A 16417-nucleotide genomic window follows, 5' to 3' on the forward strand; every position below is an offset into this window, starting at 1 on the left:
TGATACCTCTGGGTCTAGCCAGTGCTATATAAAATTAAAAAAAATTATTGCTTAGAAACAGCTCATGCGCTGATGTGTACGTTTTGCTCTGAAATTAGCAGAAATGGTCTACTTTGCACTAAAGCAGCAAAATATCTAATAACCATGTAATCCATCCTGTTTGGGCTTCCAGTAGGCCTGATGAAATATAGGGTAAAGTAATCGTATTTCAAAAATTAATAGGAATATGGTTCTTGCAATCAGTTTAATTCTGGTCGCCAGGATTTTAATGCTGACTCGAAAATGGGGTTTGGCCTCATTGGTGTGAAATATTCAATAATACCAGTGTAAAGTGGGTACCCCAAAACCAAACGGGTATAATTACTGATGCTGTAAACTGACTGAACAGAGGTTTTGTCTATGGGATAGTAGGGCTGTCAGATGTTTAGATGATGGTACCCAGAGGCTGCCATTCTCTGTTCCTGCTCTCCAGAAAAGAACCGAAGAGATATATGTAACAAAGGGAAGACACCTGCTTTAGATGTGAACCAAGTGGAGGTTTTTCCCTTGTTTTTTCCTCAACATACAGAAGAGTCGGTGTCCTTCCTCACTTATCACAAGAGATTCTAGTACAGTGCACCTGAAACAAACCAGGACCTGTACTGTCCAGAACAGACAAACGAACCTTGGCAAAGTCAAAATTACTTTCCTTTTTGGACCGATTGGTTTTGCCAATGTTTTAGTTTTGCCGTACAACATCCTCTCTGATATTCAGCATGGCTAAAGAAAACAGTTAAGTGGTATATGACTGGGGTCGTGACATTTTGTAGGCGTGCATGCCTACAAAATGGTGCAGGTGTTTACATTTTTTTTATTTACTGTTTTGGATCTGTAAATACACTTTAAAAAATAGGTAGCAGGTACAGCTTGGAAGGGAGCAACACGGTAGCAGGTACAGCTTGGAAGGGAGCAACACGGAGACACACTCGGGAGGAGGGTTCAAGAAGGAGAAGAAGTGGGTGAGAAACTTGGGGCAGGTGGTGGAGAAGCCCATGGGCAAGAAGGGAATGGAGGACTAAAAGAGGGAGAGTGCAAGATGAGTTGGTGGGGAGAAGCACACATGTGACAAACAATAACACAGTGTAGAGGGAGAGAAATGCACAAGGGAGAACAGTAGGAAACCAGATGCACCATCGTGAATTGCTTCAACTAAAGTAAAAACGTAGTGCTTGAAAAGCAAGCAGTGGAAGCATCGAAGTTGGCCAATCAAAAGAGGTGGTGAAGAGAATTTGCTTCATGGGAATGAAAGACCAGATTGACAAGTTGGGACATTAGTAAGCAGCAGACAAATGATGGACAAGAAAGCCAGCCAATGGTGAGCAATGAATGGGTGCGTTCAAAGCCCCTGAAGGTTGTTGGTATTCTCACAATGTGTTGAGCAACACAAGGCTCCATTGCTGTGTAGTAGGTTCAGCCTAGAAGTGCAAGGCAGACCTATAGAGATCCGACTATTCACCATGACCCTGTGAAATATTTGGGTTACGTCCATGATCCACTTGTTTTACATCTGTGGCTCTGAAAGCCGGATGCTTCGAAACCCAGCCTTCATCCTGGTACTGACGTGTAAACCCTAAGGAAGCTAGTAAACAAAATGTGTCCACAGATATCTGCCATGTTTGCTCTTTTGAAGCATGTAACGGTGTATGTGGTTAATAGGACATTGATGTTTAACAAAATTAAAGGGCTAAAAAAAAAAATACTAGCACTGAGTGATCTAGCGCCAAGCAGGGATAGATAATCAATAATACAGGCACCATACACATTTACCCGAACAACATGCAAAGATCCACTGAAAGATGCCTTGAGTTTCAAAACTATGAACACTTGAAATCAATTGTTCATTATACAGGCTTGTTTGTAACACTCTAAATAAATAATTGAGCCTGCATATTAACTCCTTTCCTATGATGGATGGACCTAAAGTTGGGAATTTATTTGTAATAATAATAACTATCTATCTATCTTACTAAATAACCACAAACTTAGTGTAAGGTTAATAATGTTTATCACCAAAATGTAGAAATAAGAGCTCAACATGTACAGATTCACAAGGCAAACAATGCATTAATCACAAGGCAAACAATGCATTAATCACAGAGAGAGAGAACACTTATCAATGCAAACAGTGTCCCAACTCCTATCAAAATGAGGACATGCAAATGAAGGAGTGGATAGGCGACGAGACAAAATACATTTGCAAATTATTATGCAAAGTATGAATCATTTAGCTAATACTAACCTAAGCAAATAGAGAAATACCACCCCCTCGCCACTGGGATAGCAGAGGTCCCCAGCGACCGCTTCAGGGAACAAAGATTTATCCGGATACTGGATACAGGACAGTAACAAGAAACCGGTAGGCCTCTTAACAGCAAAACGACGGACAGCGACGATCACCCTCTAAGTTTCTCTCAAAATCCGCTCCACCCGCTACCTAAACCACACCCCCTAGGGCACCATAATTGTACCCTAAAACCTACATGTCCAACCCACACTTGTTGAAACAGTTATAGAAACCCAGTCGCTCATTGGCTGATTTGGAGGGTGTTCTATCACACCACCAAAGTCTTGTTCATAATGGTCATATCGCTCTTTGTTCAACACATTTCACATTACGTTAACCACGACTAATGAAAACACATTTCCTCTAGCAAATAACCGGTTTCAAATCTCTATACTTCTATTGTTCATCCATGTCGCTTCTGCTGAAGAATTTTGTACATTTCCTCCCGATCTCAAAGCCGTCCTTCCGTTACTTGGCAGTCATACAGTGTTCCTTGAAGGTTGTCAGCCTTTGCCTTCTCTATTCTCTTAGAGCTCAATTTTCTGCTTATTTATTCTGATTTCTTTTAACCCACTACTAGCATCCAGAAATGTAGGCCCATACTTGTTTCGCTACAATGAACAGAACTCAGACATTATTAATTTCACAAAATGTACTTCTCACTGTTTACCACCCATCATTGCACTATCCCAGGTTAAATTCCTAGCAAGAGCATTAATGTGCAAAAGTAGCATTATTTTATTGAAAAAATGCAAATGCGGCCTAATCTTGCATGCATTAGTCTTCCCATTAGTGCACGCATGTGCAAAGCATTTCCCCGTGTTTTCGTATTTGCGCCCGTTATTTTCACAGCATACTGTTTTTTTGTTTTTTTTGGTTTTTTTAAAATTCTTTTTATTGAGCACTGCAAAATATCGTACAGGAATATACAGTAAATCAGATGCATTTTGAAAGCAACACATAAGGGTAATTTGGCATGTGACTCTTGTCGCATTTTGAAGCCGAGCATACAAGTAGTACAAGGAACTTACAGGTAATGTTGCATCTCTTCCATCACATAAGTGCATAAAAATGTACATTCGGTCAAAATAAGAAAGGACACTGAGAAATGACATCCGGTGCAGTACCATCAAATCCCCCACCCCAACATAACCCTCCCACCACAATACCCCAAAGAAAACGGGTAACTAAGGTGCCGCTACATTGACTACACACCGGCTTGATGTTCCTGCGTCCGGCGTGTGTTCGGTCCGAGAAGCACCAGAAGGGGCATGTACCGAGAGGGAGGAGGGGGGGAAGGGAGCTGAGGGGGAGGAGCAGGAGAAAGTAGAGGAAAGGGCTAAGTAACAGAGCTGGGGGTAAGGGAGAGAAAGGGAGGCATTGAGACCGAGCATGGCCAGGCATAAGTCCACCAGCGTCTAGACCTTTGCACCACTGTCCCACATGCTATACTGTGATACTCCGGGCTCAGCTTCCTCCATAGCCTTAAATTGTTCCACTAAGTGCCCCCAGTCCAGTGAAATCGGTCGCTTTCGCAGCCCCCTATACTCCTCACGGTGTACAGCCTCCCTTTCAGCAACCGCCCATCTGACCACCTCTTCGCGCCAAGCGGCCCCCCCTTGGAGCTAGAGCAGACTTCCAACATCGTGTTATCTTACGTTTTGCCAACATCCGGGCTAGCCCTGCAAATCTGCGTAGTAATTTTGCCTTCTTAGGGAGGGGGAATAAACCCAGAAGGCAGGGCTCAATTGTGTCCCTCGGATTGCCCTCCGTCAACACCTCCAACCAACGGACAACCTCCGAACAAAATCCCTCCAACACCCGACAGTACCATATCATATGAAGAAAATCTGCCTCGGGCGTCTTGCACCGTGGGCACTCCGCAGACTACGCAGGAAACATTTTACGTATAGTTGTTGGGGTAAGGTATGCTTTGTGTAGTATAAATAATTTAATCTTTTTCAAACTGCAATTCTGAGAGACTCGCCGGGGATGCTCCAGCATTTGAGCCCATTCCCTATCCTCCAATTCCCTCCCTAAGATCAAGTCCCATTTCTGCCTAAGGTGTAGCAGTGGGACTTGTAAAAGTTCTCTCAATCCTCTGTAAAGCCAGCGCACCAAGTGCTGACCATGCCTCATAATGTGAAGTGTTCTCAGCCATTGGAAAGTCGAGGGTTCTGCCTGATCCGCATACCAAAAGGTCCAAATGAATCGCACCACAGCAGCATGAGTGAGGAATAATGTGGCAGGCACCGAGTGAGCGCGAATGAACTCGTTATGGGGTATCAGTTGGCCCTCCAAAAAGAAATCCCCGATTGTCCCTACCCCTTCCTGAGTCCACCCCGTAGTTGGACCATTGATAAGACACCACACCTAGTAGGCAACCTGCATAGAGGGAAAATTGGGGCGTACGGATTTGACAATCTAGCCAACTTCTTCGCCTGTGCCCAATAATGTAATGCAACATGCTTTAAGTAAGGAGGATCACACAACTTCTGTGCCCCCGGACAGAGCTGCGACTGAAGAAGCCCAAGCTACAAAAATCTTAAGGAGTACCCAATTTCGAATAAATTCTTACCTGCCAACCAATATGCCATCCACTGTAACTGGACTACTATACAATACGTCTTGAAATCCAGCGCCCCCATGCCCCCCGCCACACTGGGTAGCTGTAGCTTAGAGAGTGCCGAACTATGCCTGCCCGACCCCCAAATCAAGGATGTTCATAGCGTATCCAGTACCTTTAAAAATCCAAGCCGGTAAGTCCACCGATAAATTCACAAAGTAATAAAGGAGGCGGGGCAGCATAACCATTTTCGACACCGCTACGCGTCCCGCCACTGTCAGTGGCAACGAATTCCAAAAGGCAATCTGGGAACGCAGCGAATTAATGGTGCGAACTACATTGCCGTCTATGGTGTCGGTGATTGATCTATAAATATGAATCCCCAGGTATTTAAAAGTGACAGGCTTAACCCGAAAGTGCAGTGGAACAAATTGTAGAGTGGGAGACGCATAAGCATCATAAAAGGCAAAGGCAACTGATTTTAGAAGAATTAAGACCCAGGCCAGATATTTCCTCAAATCTAGAAAAGGTGGCAGCTATCTTGTGTTTATCTACATCCAGATCCCGAAAATATAACCGCATGTCATCCGCGTATAAAGACACTGAATGAATCGCTCTCCATAATGGGATGCCATAAGGAATCCTAATCTGACGCAGGTGCTGTGTAAGAGGCTCAAGGGCTAACACAAAAAGCAAGGGGGACAAGGGGCAACTCTGGCGCGTACCCCGGAAAATTAAAAAAGAAGAGATGATCCTACCCGTCTTAGCGCGCGCCTTGGGACTAATATACAGCAAGTTCATCCATGCACAATAGGACTGGGGCAGGCCAAATTTAGACAACACCGCTAGCATGTACGGCCAGCTGAGGGTATCGAAAGCCTGGCGCACTACCAGTGACAGGCAACCAGCCAGACGGGAAGAGTCGGATGCTGCATGTATTAAGGCCTGGAGTCGGCGGATATTCAATGAGGTACTACGTTGGGGTATGAATCCACATTGATCCATATGGATCAAACTGGGAAGAAGTGGAAGGAGGCGCGACTCCAAGACCTTGCTGAGTATCTTATATTCTGTATTTAGAATAGAAAGTGGCCTGTAGGAGAGCAGCTCAGTGGGTACCTTGTCCAGTTTCAGAAGGGCTGTGACTAACGCCTCTCTGGTAGTGGGAGGTAAGATCCCCTGCTCTAGGGAGGTAGTATGAAGTTGTAACAACCTCCTGGATTAACCTTTCGCCGAATGTGGAATAGAACTCCACAGGGAGACCATCCGAGCCCGGCAACTTGTTGCGAGCCAACGCCTTTATTGCCACCTGGATTTCCGCTGCAGTAATTGGAACAGCCAACTCTTTGGCCATCGAATCGGAAACCGTGGGAAGCTGGACCTCAGCCAGGAAGGAAAGTGTGGGAGCCAAAACATCTATGCACGGGGCAGCATACAAACGAGTGTAATAATCACGAAACGCAGCATTTTCACAGTACACTGTTAATAAATGTTACTGAGGAGGTAATCAGAGCAGGTTTTATTTTCTCAAAACCCGGCCCCATCAAAAATACTAGCAGCGATTGTGGTAGGAAGTGGTCTTTCAATGTACAGTGGTGAAAAATATTTGGGGAGATAATAATTGAACATTGCACTGTGGATAGCGATGTGCACTACCTAGCCATGTATTAAACTTGTAAGATAGCTCAATGGTTTGAGCACTCGCTGCTGGGGTGGGGGGGGGCTGATAAAGGGGGAGGGGGCCATGAGATCTCTTCAGTTGGCCTATTTTGTCCCAGATCATTTGTTGAGTACAGTTGACATGTAACCGGATCACCTGATATTTACAACACTATGAAAACCCACATTTTTCTTATTACAGAATTAAGAAGCTAGTTCTAGAATATTATTCTACTGCGGTTCCATCCTGGGGAAAATGAAGCATGTGGGCGTGGTGAAGGAGGAAGGTTGCTGAAGGGGCAGGACGAGGGGAAACCATGAGTCTTGGATCCAGGAGAGGAATTTCCTGCAATTGAAGGAAGCTTATACAGGTGTCGTTCTCTTAGGCCGAAACGGTAGGTCGATAATCAAATTGTTTGCTTGCATATTCCTTCTTAATCTTATTAGCGGACTCTATCTGCAGGGTGAAAGGAGAGTTAGTTGGTCTAATTGTTGTTGCAAACAGGACCTTTCAAACCTAAGTCCACCATAGGGTTGGCAACTTTTTATTTCAGCTGGTTCCTTTTTTTTAATTACCCTTGTCCTACTTCCATCATATAGCAGTAATCGTGGAAGCAATAAATTCCCAACTGGACCATGGCTATGGTCTCTACATGTGGTCCAAAGTGCAGCCCTATGGATTGAGCGATGTTTCTCCAGTGCCTGATGCATCACGGGTTGGTGTTGGACAGGGTCTTCTCTGAGGTAGCCTGCCTAAGTGCCTGTTGGGGCTGACCCTCTGCATACATGGCCTCTGAACAAGCATGGCATATCCCCCACGCCCCCTAAGTTTCTGTAGAAACACATGCACTTTTATGGTCCTTGCTAACCTACTCTCGAGTATTTAAGTATGGTGAAACCTGGAATATCTTGTGATCGCTTTCACTCTACGGGTTCCAGTGTTCTAGATCTAGGCCCCACGTTGTCCAGTAGCTCAAACCTCAATGGATCTACAAGACTAAACCAGTGTTTGACATAGGTCTATGCAGAAAGCTCATGTGGGAGGGGATGAAGATGATTTTGAGACCTATCAGGGATAGCTGATAGGTGACCAGTGTTGCTGCTGCTCGAAGCCCTGCTTGCAAAGGTTTATTTATTCATTTATAATTGTTCATTGTGGGTCACAGCGCTGTACGTTATCAAGATGTTTAGTATTCTCCATTGGTCATTCAAAAGGTTGTACATTAGGAGGAACACTTTCTGAACGGAAACGCCCATCATTGTGGGTGCATTTGAATAACTAAATGAGGGTGCAATGAACAGTCAATTCAATTTCAAAGCTTTATTCGATTATTAAAAACAATCACAAAAGCATACAATATAATATAAAAACACACGGTACAAACATTACAATAACTCAGCAGTGTGAGAGTTTAAAAAGTATTAAAACACCAGACTTTTCCTATGCGAAACAGCTTTGAGTAAAAAGGTAGCGGTAAAAAAACAGATATCAGCAGAATCAAGTGCAAATAACAATTTCAGGGCTTGGGCTATAGTATACGCAGAGTGTTTTAAAAACACAGGTCTAAGGTAGTAACAGCGAAGGTGCATGTAAAGTGGGCAAATAAGCATAAAGTGCAAAGTGCTTTGCCTAGATTGGCCATCACAGGGGCAAGGGGATTGACTATATAGTTTCATCACTGGGAAGGCCACTAAGTTGTGTACAATACCAAGTCTGAACCTCGTAAGAACAAATTGATGTGACTGCTTGGTTATATATTTAAGGTACATAGGCATGCCCTTGTCTTCCAACATATAGGAATAATAAAATACATGAGTAGACATGGAGCTACACTTCGCTCTGCGTAAGTCAGATTTAGTCCCAATAAAGACATTTTTTAGTTCCCTTTTGGTTACAGTAACAGCACAATGGGGGTGGTTAACGATGTCCAGGTTAAAAACATCACTATAGGAAGAAGAGACATAGTTTAACCAGGGAATCTTGAGGGCTTTGTCCAATTTAAGGCAATCTAGAATAATCTGCCTGGTAAAGTCAGTCTCGTCTTTAGCCCAAATTGACCTCCACACCATTAGAGGTCTCAATCCCATCAAGTCCGTTAGATAATTCATGCACACCTCGCTATGGCACAGTTCAATGGAAGCCGAGGGGTGTAAACAAAGGAGTCTTTTAAGGAACCCATTCTCGGTGACTTGCAGTTCCCTATGCTGACAGTAGCCCCAGATACCAGAACCATAAAGTGCAATAGATACACACCTATGCCTATAGATATCTAACATGTCTGGTATGCGGCGACTACCAAGCTTGGCTGCGAATCGATAAACTCCAGAGGAGCTTTTAGCCATCCTACCGTTAACATTTAAAATCTCTTGTGCCCAAGTCCCTTTATTATTAAAAGTAACTCCGAGATAGCAGAATCTGTCCACCACCTCAATTTTATGATTATTAAAATGGAACGGCATTAAAGATTTCATCCGTTTACCACAAGCCATAATGAAAGTCTTGGAGTTATTAACTTTCAGTTTTCGCTCATTAATAAAATTATAAAAGATATTCATTAATTTTTGGAGCCCGTTTGGAGTGCGCGAGAGCAATACCGTGTCATCGGCATAAAGCAGGACTGGTACAGAGCGGCCACCAACCTGGGGAGAGTCTGCCTGTACCATCTTCAGTTCCGATTCTATAGAATTAATGAAGAGGGAAAATAGCAGGGGGGCCAGCACACAGCCCTGCCTTATGCCTGATTTAACCTTAATTTTCTCTGTACATTCACCTGCCCGGCCAAAGCGGATCTGGGCTGATAACTTATTGTAAAGTCTGGCCAGGAAGTGAATAATTGTTGGGGGAGCACCCATACCCAATAATGTGGACCATAACAGGTTATGGTCCACAAGGTCAAAGGAACTCGAAAGATCAGCGAAACAGAGAAATAAAGAGCCCTGTTTCGCTCTTGTGTACTTTCCAATAAGAAGGTCAAGATTAATGCACTGCTCTGTTGTCCCCAGTCCTTTGCGGAAGCCATATTGGGATTCAGACAGAATTTTATTTTCCTCTGCCCATTCCTCCAGCCTCATCAGGAGAACCCTACTCATAATCTTCAGGGAGGAGTCAAGAAGGGAGATCGGGCGGTAGTTCTTAGCCTCTCCTCTATCTCCCTTCTTGTAGATAGGTAGAATAATAGATTCACTCCAGGTAGGTGGTGTACTCTCCAAAACTGAAGCATTAAACATCTGCGTCAGGAGTGGACTCCAAAGAGTCGGGTTGGATTTATACAGGTCAACCGGGACCCCATCGGGTCCCGGTGCCTTTCCCCCTTTACTCCGACTTACGGAAATAACAACCTCTGGTAGGGTAATATCCAGGGGTAGCCTCATTTCAGACATCGGGATAGGGGAACTGACAAAGTCCTCCCTGGGCGGGTTAAATGTTCCAGAAAAGTGGGCAACCCAATTTGCTTCACTAACCTGGGCTGACAATAAAGGGACCTCTTCATTAGCAAGAAAGGGACTGTTGACCGTAGACCAGAAAAGCCTACTGTCAAGTAATACCGATGCTTGATTCAGGGCATCCCAGGCTAGTTCCCTAAGCTCTTGCTTCCTACGTACAAGATTGTTTTTGTAGGTAAGTCTAAGGGATTTAATAGCCTCCCTGTCTCTGATGTTTAGTTAAAGCCTGCTTGAGTTCCCGCAGGGATTTGGTACACATGCCATCAAACCAACCCACATTTTGCTTCTTAATTCGGGCTTTAGTAATAGTGAGACACCTTTTTATAACAATGCCGAGTTCCACAAAATTAGCTATGATACACCCACAAAAGGCCTCAGAATCTAAGCATTGGTAAATTTCGGCAAACCCAGCTTCTAGGATTTTAGCTTGCAGCTTCTCAGAATTGTCCAAGGACCACTTTATACGGATACCATTCCGTCTACAAGGGGTGACATCTTCAATTAACAGGTGATGACTAACATCTGGTGACCCCCAAGCAGAAATGGACATGGTAATAGCATTGTGGTCGCAACTTCCAAAGTCTACGACAATGGGTACCGTACAATCGGGAACAAGGTGCGTAGAGACCAATAGGTGGTCAATAACAGAAGCCGAATTTAGTCCTACAAAAGTTGGAGCAGGTTTGCCATCAGCATCTACAGCCGGGGGATGAATCATAAGGTCCATACTCCACATAAGGGAATTAAGAGAATCACCATAAGGAGAGTGGACAAAATGTGACCGATTTTCCCCATTGTCCCCGTCATATCCACAAATTCTAGTAAATGAATGGGGACAGGTACGTAGGTTGAAATCCCCACCCCATATGATATCAATTGGTTTGTGAATATCTCTTCGGATGTTGCTCAAGGCGGAACCCAACTCCTCCACCACCGAAGTATTAGAAGCATCAAACAAGTTATTATAGTGATTAATCACCATTATTACATGGCCCTTTACATGTTCTAATATTAAGATTTGGGAGTGGTGACCCACGGGCTGGTGTGATTTCATACAGACTGGGAGGTTCACAGACAATAAAATCACTAACCCCCCTTTAGCCCTACCCATACCTGACCTTAGTGCCAAATTGTTATGACACAAACCCATCCAGGTTAATGTCAGCGGTTGCCCAGGTCTCTTGCAGACATAAGATGTCAAAGTCAGAGAGGGTTTCGCTCCAGCCTAAGGACGACGTTTGCCGACTCCATCCTGCAATATTCCAGCTAGCATACTTAAAACCAGATAAACAAGGGGAAAGTTTAATGGGGGCTGGTGCAGTGATAATTAAAGGTTTGTTGACAACTAGGGGAACCAATGAAACAGGAAAAACAGCAGGGACCTTTGTTATAACACCCTGCAGAATTATATGCACCTGAGAGAGTGGGGGGGTAATAAAACTATCGAACCCTGGCCCAAATCTGTAGCTGGGTTAATAATTAGGGTACCCAATCCCTGGGGGGGTAGGTGCGCCGGGACAATAAAGGACGTAGCAGGGCTAGGAATAGGAGAGGAACTACTGCCAGATGTTGCAATAGACCCATTGTCGGAGGAGGGGAGATTGGGATCTAGTACTGGGGGCAGTCAATCTACACCATCCAAACCGTTTAAACAACTAAAACGGTTGTGATCATAGAAGGGTGTCATCGGGGGTTGAAAAACCGGTCGTGCTGTATACCCACAATGTCTGCCCCCCCCCCGATCAACCCTCGTCCAATTACCTTGGGCTTGATCATGGTACATATGTGTAGGGGGGAAGAAAAAAAGACACTGGCAGAGTCCGAATGGTAGATTCAAAAGATCTATTCGACCCGGCACATATATGGGAAACGGTCCTTGTATCTCGGAAACTCACCATGATACAATCCCCTATTATTGATTTTCTGGTTTTACCCAGCCAAGGTACCCTTCGCACCATGATAATTTCATTATTAAGATGCACTGGGAGGGGTCTGTTCCAGTTCAACCATTTTATGACTTTGCTTTTAAGTGAGCGGAAATTCTCCCCTTCACCCACTTCAAGAGGGGGAACACCGGCCATAACTACCATAAAACCATTAGCCTCAGGGGGAAGGTCAGGTCTTCGGGGTCTGGGGGCATGTTTCTCAGGGAGTAGGGGGGGGAATACTGTCAGTGAATGTAGCCCCGCCAAAAGTTGTCACAGGGGGGGCTGGACCTGAAGGTTGTGATGATGGGATGATAGATTTACTATGATGAGCCGGGGCTGGATTGGCCATAAGAGGCTGCAGGAGGGGGATGGCAGTAGTCACCAAGGGAGGTCCCAAGTTACCTGAGAGGGTTTGTGGAATAGGGAGAATGGTGGAAGGGGGCTTGGACTCAGAGGATCTACCTTGGGTAGTAACCGATGGTTTCATACTACTCAATGTAGCCTCTAGAATAGTGAGTCTAATCTCCACTTTCTTTATGCTCTCGCTAATAGGCAGGAGCAAGGATCTAAGTAAAAATTCCAGGTTCCCTAGAGGAGCAACAGAGGGTAGTACATTAGACAGATTATTCCCAGGGGCATCAACAAGATCGGCAGTATTAATACCCTTATCGGGGGGAGAATTACGCACTTCCACCACCATTCTGTCGGGAATTGGGGCGGGCTTAGAGGCTTTCCCGAAATCGGTGTGGGGGACTTTGGTTTTACCCTGCCCTCCCCTCGTCTTCCTTCTTCGCTTTTTAGGGGGGGGGCATGCAACTCCACCACAGCAACTAGCTTCGGCTTAGCTTTCCCAGCTTTAAATGCTGGGATAGGTTGAGAAGTTAAATCAACGGCCGTACAGCTAGGGCTGGTGGGATGGGTAGCCTTTGGGGCCTGCTCAATGGGTAGACAGGGGCTAATAATACAATCCCTCAACAAAAGCGGGACGCCGTCCTGGGATAATGGCTCCTCGCTAATGTTAAAAGACTCACCCTCTTGGGAGATAGATTTCAGCCAGGGGCCTATTTTTCAGATTCTCAATAGAGCGACGTCGCTCGGCCCTACGCTCCGCCAGAGAAGATTCCTTATCCCCATCCCCACCACCCAATTGCCGTGAAAAATAAATGTCCAGAGTCCTGTTTTTAACACCCCCCACCTTCACAGTAGATCAATCCGAAGCTGGTGATGGCATATCAAGTATCTAATACCCGTGTCAGGAACAAGGGCAGATTCAAACCAGTACACCTACAGCAGACACAAGAGGGTAGGCCCAGCCCAGCCTACTCCGGCCTACGAGGGCCTCATAGGGCCAGCCCTTTGCCCGGGCTTCGCCCGCGCGCTTCCCGCGTATGCGCAGGGAGGCTGGACTATATAGGAGGAGGAGGGGGGCGGGAAGAGGCACCAGGTGCGCGCGATGTCCTGGCGCAAGCACCTCTGGGCCTCGCAGTCCCGCTCCCGCGTCACTCCCCCAGCAGCACAGCAAACCCAGGGATGGAGCACACGGGCTCAAGAGCTCCACCAAAGTTCAAGTGAATAGGGCAATGTCAGGATAGGCAGGGTCTTCACAATCTTTACCGAAAACTGCTACGAGCGGCACCCGCTAACCAATCATTAAAAATGAACAGTCAAATAAAACTTATCTGGGAGGAGTAGTGTCGCTCCTAACAGTAGCACGTTCCAAATTTGTCCTCTGGCCGTCATATGTGGGATAAAGTATCCCTGCTACACATGGAAATTAAAAGTTACTGAGGAGTACCTGTGGAATGAGACCGAAGGCCAAGTTCCATTATTAGGTCATGGAACTCGAAGGTGACTTGCAATATCCTTAAAATGTGTGAAAGGAGTATTTTATTGCTTAAAATACATGGCCACACTATCACTCTTCTTGCAAGCCTCTTACATCCTTGGTGCCTTGCTCTTTCATATGAAAGTGGTAGTATACTTGCAGACAGGAAGGATAAAAGAAAAATCAAGTGTGAAATTAAACTCAGCAACTTGCTACAAACATATGTTCTAATCAGTCTAATTTAAGCCCAAATAATGAAAGTGCTGTGACTCAATGTGTAGAAACAAGCAGCGCAGTTCCATTTTTCATGTAACGCCGTTTAGTGTGGAAAAATATAAACATTGCCATAAATAGCTCCTTTCTGCTTATCGCTGTTCATTTTATAAAAAACAGGTCATAAGAATGAAAAGTCAGTATTCGTTTTTGTGCTTTGTTTAAACTGGAGCTGCAATTATGCTCCCTGGTCTACCTTTCACTTTGGTGCTGGCTCTGGCAGTAGACATTGTGACATCAGTTCTCAACTGTAATAACTTATTACAGTTGAGCAGCTACATTACTTACGGGCACCAGTAATATATTTGTTAAAGTACCCACTGCGGTTCGATATTGGTTACAAAATTTTTTTTAGAATCCGTTTAATACAGGCCAATTTTTTTGTTGTTGTTTCCTGTTAGACACAGTAGTATGTAGAAATATAAAGAGAGGTTCTAACCTTTCTATAATTACCTGAGGAGTGCAAAAAATAAACATGTTGCGATGAAGAACTCCTTTTTGCTCGTCACTATACAGCTAGAAAACTAGAGCAGAAGAAAGAAAAGCTAGGTTTGTTTTGTTCCTTATGTGGCTTCTTTAATTATGCTCCGTGTCATCACCTGCCTTTTCCCCTCGGCTGCTGGATCTGGCAGCAGGCTTTGCGATATCAGAACTCTGCTATAATAAGTTATTACAGTTGCGTCCTAGCATAATTTCTTTATAACCGGCGACTGGGTCCGTCACAAGTTGCCTTTGGAGACAGGTTTTTATACAGGGATTTCCGAATCTTATGTATTACAGAAGTACTACGTACACTTGTCTGCAATTGACATCTAGACAATGGAAGGTGGCTTCCTCAGATAAACGCTTGCCAATGACTTCTGCTGTGAATGTAGTTTAAATCACAGGAAAGACATTTCTGCTTTCTTTTCTTCCAAAGTGACTAAATGGAGTATTCTACTTTCTTGCATTTATAAACAGATGTGCGTAACGTAGCACTATGTAAATGAGTTCTATTTTAACCATGCTGCAAGTCTGAGTACTATGAGCAAACTGAGGAATACAACCTGATCACCTACCCACAACCTTCTGTAAGTTGCCACCATCTTTTGCTTCTTTTATGAAACATACTATTATTGCAGTCTTGGAATCAATGTGAAATTTATACTGTGAAAATAAGCCTGTCAATATGCAGGTTATATAATTAAATATATTCTAGCACTTTGCAAGGCTCTTGTTTAAAAAAAAAAAAATCTCTAATATCTGCTTTCTCTTCTAAAATGATTCCATTTACTTTAGGTACACTCCAGTTTGGTTACTGGGGTACCCTTAGAAGGCCCTAGTATATGGTACAACATATAACCAGGGCATAGGTACCCCAGAGGCCTACCAGGGGCTGAAGCATGTATTCTGCCACTCCTGGGCAGCCTTCCAAAATGACACCACAGGTCTGCTACTGCAGCCTGTGTGAGGTGGTGTATGCATCCCTTACTTAGAAATAGGTTCCCTATATCTCCCTTGTATCACTACACCTATAAACCTATCAGTCACCCCTATTGCAGGCCTTATCAATCCTGAACGCAGGGTGTTTGGTTTTGTGAGAGGATGCCAATGTATGAGCAGGGCCCCTCTGCAGCCTTCGAAATCTATTCTCCGGGGTTGTTCTGATATGCAGCCAGACCATGTACTCTTAAGTGAGTTATAACCTTGCGGTATATGCTCACTTTGGAATGGCTGCAAGGAAACATGTTGTGTTTGGTGTCAAACACTTTGGAATCATAACGCCCCTCCGCCCTCCTCCCCAGTTCTGGCGGCAGGAGTATTATTTATCCCTTCTAGAGGGAGAAACTTGTCCACACCGGTAAAACCGGTACCAGCTAAACTGAACACTGGCATCACAAAATGGATGCCACAGACACAAGTCTGGCCTCCTGCTGCTAGACTGAACTCCGGCAGGGGATGCCTGGACAATAGGTTTCCTGTCACAAGGAGGTGTCACCACCTCCCAGACGGGCTTTAGTATATTGGGGCTGGGTGGGTGCACTCCAAGAGTGCTTTGAAGTCTGCACTGCACTAGGGGCACATTTGGTGTCCCGGTGCATAGCCCAGTTCAAACTGGTTGCAGGGGCTGCCAGCCCCTGCCTTGCGCGAAACTGGACAAAGCAAATGGGTGTAGCCACCCCTCTTTCCAAACTCTCCCATAAGTGGGTCCCCAGAGTTTGTCCCACCCCTTCCTTGGGCATAAGATAGGAACCCCTGGCAACAGGACTTTAGATTACACCTGGACAAAACTCTGACACTGAATCCTGGAACTTCGCCGATCTGCACGATGCTGGATGACTGAAGAATCTCCCTTGGAGTAAAGGAGTTACTTCCCTGCGTGGCATGCACCAAAGACTCATCTGACCGGTTTGCAGCTC

General features: G+C 44.9%; 1 protein-coding gene across 14 annotated transcripts in view; it reads left to right on the plus strand.

The window, feature by feature from the left end:
- BCL2L14 (BCL2 like 14) overlaps nt 1–16417 on the plus strand; it is a 315763-nt gene that overhangs the window by 107610 nt on the left and 191736 nt on the right. For 9 of the 14 annotated variants that reach the window (XM_078673426.1, XM_078673460.1, XM_078673480.1 and 6 more), the window contains one exon: nt 6751–6943. The exons of 3 other annotated variants lie outside the window; for them this stretch is intronic. The gene's annotated coding sequence lies outside the window, so the exon portion shown is untranslated. Of the gene's footprint in view, nt 1–6750; nt 6944–14978; nt 15089–16417 lie in introns of all 14 variants that reach the window. 2 more of the 14 variants (XM_078673446.1, XM_078673471.1) reach the window with 1 other exon arrangement.

The sequence above is a fragment of the Lissotriton helveticus genome, chromosome 1_1 (genome assembly GCF_964261635.1).
Source record: "Lissotriton helveticus chromosome 1_1, aLisHel1.1, whole genome shotgun sequence".
Taxonomy (NCBI): domain Eukaryota; kingdom Metazoa; phylum Chordata; class Amphibia; order Caudata; family Salamandridae; genus Lissotriton; species Lissotriton helveticus.